The 3,483-nt window shown below is 60.8% G+C and overlaps 1 long non-coding RNA gene across 1 annotated transcript in view; it reads left to right on the top strand.

Moving 5' to 3' along the window:
- The window catches only part of LOC102262444, a 5,626-nt gene continuing 2,143 nt past the window's right edge, over positions 1–3,483 (top strand). Inside the window, exons 1-2 of the long non-coding RNA XR_314380.2 lie at positions 1–40; positions 3,013–3,196. This is a non-coding gene — a long non-coding RNA (uncharacterized LOC102262444). The remainder of the gene's footprint in view (positions 41–3,012; positions 3,197–3,483) is intronic.

Below are 3,483 nucleotides of genomic sequence, written 5' to 3'. Positions count from 1 at the left end.
GGAGGCCGGGTCAGTCCCGGGATCAGCACTGGAGATCCGGGTCGGTCTTGGGCAGCCCCAGGCACACGGCACAGACATGCCAGGGGGGGAGGGAGACATGAGAAGTGGCAGACACGGAGGGCGTCCCCCAGGGAGGGAGGGAGACCACACAACCAGGGGCAGGTGGCAGGGAGCCATTTGCAGCTGTTGCCTGTAGAGGCGGGGGCAGGGGAGGGGGCACTGCTGTCACTGTCTGTCCCTCTGTGCCGTTGGATTCTTTTACTGTGTGTGTGCATGGATTTTAGAATTAAAGAAATGTTTGCTAGCCCGGCCAGCGTGGCTCAGTGGTTGAGTGTCGACCTCTGAACCAGGAGGTCAAGGTTCAATTCCCAGTCAGGGCACAGGCCCGGGTGGCAGGCTCCATCCCCAGTAGGGGGCGTGCAGGAGGCGGCTGATGGATGATTCTCATCGCTGATGTTTCTTTTTGTTGTTGTTAATCCTCACTCGAGGATATTTTTCCATTGATCTTTTTGGAGAGAGTGGAAGAGAGAGGAGAAAACATAGAGAAACATTGATGTGAGAGAAACACATCGATGGGTTGCCTCCTGCACGAGCCCCAAACAGGGCCCGGGCCGGGGAGGAGCCTGCAACCGAGGTCCGTGCCCTTGACCGGAATCGAACCCGGGACCCTTTGGTCCGCAGGCCGACGCTCTATCCACTGAGCCAAACCAGCTAGGGCCCATCATCACTAATGTTTCTATCTCTCCTTCTCCCTTCCTCTCTGAAATCAATAAAAAAATAGTAAAAAATATATATGTTTTATAAAGGAAATGTGACCTAGGTCTGCAGCCAAGGGCAGGTGGGTGGGGCCCTGCGTTATGGTCACAGGAGGCGGGTGCTGGTAGAGGGGCCCAGGGCAGGGCAGGAGGACCGGACCTGGAGGGCCTCTCAGGTAATGGTCCAGGGCACCCGGGTGGATCCGGGCAGGTGCGTCTGTGGACCTCTGAGTGGCCGTCAGTCCTCCTTCTTCCCCGGAGGTGGACCTTTCCGAATACGCCTCTCGCCCAGGACCCGCCTCCCGGAACCTGCCCCGGCCCCTCTGGCTGCCCCTGAGCCCCTCGTCATGAGCAGGCAGCCCCCCTTTCCTGCCGCAACCTAAAAAACGAACAGCCCGGGATTGTTACGCAAATTGATGAGTGGGGCCCTCGCAGGCTAATTCCTGAGTCTTAATGAGTGGGAAGATGAGGTTTTTATTCATCACTGGGGCTTTTAAAATTGCAGTAAAGTGGCCCACTTTATAAAGAAAAAATCAATAGCGAAAAGAAAACAGGAGTATGTAAATGGACAGAGTGACAAAAAGCAGGCCAATTACCCCCAAAATGAGACACGGTTATGGCTCCATTAACTCAATTATATTTTCAAAAGGATTTCTTCCATGCCCCCACCCCCCACATGCCTGTAATTTTTACATCAACTTCAAGCCATTTAGTTGCATTAAATTATTTTGTGGGAGAGAGAGGTGTGTTTGGGAAGAGGGAGCCTCGGTCCTGTCCGGGCCCACTGGGGAACCCGGGCTGAGGGGGGACCCGGGAGGGGGACCCTTCCCCATGTGGCTGCACCAAAAGCCCCCAGGTCTGCAAGCCCTTGGCCCGGTTGTCCCGGGTCCCAGGTCCCCTGTGCCCTGCGCTTCTATTCCCAGACGGCTCCCTGCTCTGCACCCCCAGTGGGCGGCCTTGCCCCTGCCAGTCCCCAGGTGGGCACCCAACCTTGCTGGCTTCCTGAGTTTTCTCTTTGTCTTGTTAGAGTTAAACAGTTAATTTTCTGGAGAAGTGGGAAAATTAAGTTGTATTGAAAATACCACCACCTCCCGGCCAGCGTGGCTCAGTGGTTGAGCGTCGAACTATGAACCAGGAGGTCAGGGTTCGATTCCCGGTCGGGGCACATGCCCGGGTTGTGGGCTCCATCCCCAGTGTGGGGCGTGCAGGAGGCAGCTGATCCATGATTCTCTCTCATCATTGATGTTTCAATCTCTTTCCCTTCCTCTCTGAAATCAATAAAAATATGTTTTTTAAAAAAAATACCACCAGCAACATTGGGGACTAAATGGGGGTGCGCAGGGCGGGCCGTTCAGCCTGGGCCGCGTTGGGTTTGCACACACGTGCCTGCCGGTGCCTGCGCTTCCTGCTGGTGCGGAGACCGGCAGCCGAGGCCCCGGGGCTGTAACCTGCTTTTCCTCCTCCGCGGGCGCCCAGGGAGCCTGGCTGCCCTACATAACCAGTCCGCCCCGGCCTCCCGGGAGGCGGTGAATGTCGAGGATTTGAGGTGGAGAAGAGGAGGAGGAGGAAGGCTGGGCACCGGGGGCAGTCAGACAGGGCGTCGCTGGGCAGGTGGCCAGGTCGCCGGCGGGAGAATCGAAACCCAGCCAGTGGTGGACAGGTGGGCGGGAGAGGCTCAGGCTGAGCAGTGCGGGTGGCCCTGAGGGGAGGGTGGGGGGACCATGTGTGTGCACGTGAGAGACAGGGTACCCCAACTCCCTCTGCCTGACCCGGAAGTGTGAGCGCACAGGTGGTGGGGGGGCTGCTTTCGAACCCATCGCTTCCCCCCTTTAGGGTGAGGTCGTGGGGCTTTGGCAACGAGGGGGCAATCCCAGGGCAGGGGAGTAGGTGCAAGGGCTGGGCCCAGCAAGGCCTGGGATCCTGGGAGAGGGAGACAGTTTGGGGGTGGGGTTGGAAAGGCAGCTGGGGGCTGAGGGCAGCAGGCCGAGGGCAGCTGGGCAGTGCGGGGTCCAGAGGCCTCAGCTGGGGGGAGCAAGGGGGTGACGGACTGCCCGATTGCAAAGAGAGCTCCGTGGTGCTGTGAGAGCACCCAGCCTGCCCCGCCCTGCCCTGCCCAGGCTGGCCCAGCCCCGCCTCACCTGCCACCCACACCAGACCCTCGGGCTCCCACCCCTCCCCACCCTCAGGGGTCCCTCCTGCCTCCAAACCCTGTGGATGAGGCTGAGCCCCGCCCTCCCTTCCTGCCCTGCACCCCTAGGTGCCCACGGTCCAGGGGCTCTGGGCAAGGAGGGACCGCCTCCCCGGGACAGCGGCGTATCTATCGGTCACCTGTCTGCCCGCTGTCGGCTCACGAGCCGCCTGCCCTGCCAGCAAGTGGCCTCTCGCCCGTGGCTGAAAGAGGCTTTGTTCCACGGAGCAGGAGGCACGGACGCCCATCACAGGTCAGCCAGTGGGTCAGGGTCAGGCCCAAGGGCAGCTCCCCAGGGCCAGTGGTGCAGGCAGCCAGCGGGCTGGGCAGGGCCTGGCGGGAGGCCTGAATTCAGGGCCACCTCCCCTTTTTCAGCCCCTCAGCCCCGCTCGGCCTGAGGGATGCAGGAGGAGGTGCAGCTGCCTTTGTCCCCAGAATTGGCTGGGTGGCATTGCCCCTCCAGGCGCTGGTCCAGGGCGGCCTCTTGCCTCCTGCGGCCCCTGGGGAGGAGCCTGGGGCCCGGTGTCCCTGGGGCCCTGC

This window comes from Myotis brandtii, unplaced genomic scaffold (assembly GCF_000412655.1).
Source record: "Myotis brandtii unplaced genomic scaffold, ASM41265v1 scaffold632, whole genome shotgun sequence".
In the NCBI taxonomy this organism is placed as follows: domain Eukaryota; kingdom Metazoa; phylum Chordata; class Mammalia; order Chiroptera; family Vespertilionidae; genus Myotis; species Myotis brandtii.
Note: the sequence above shows the minus strand (reverse complement) of the source record. Positions and strands in the feature narration are given on the sequence as shown.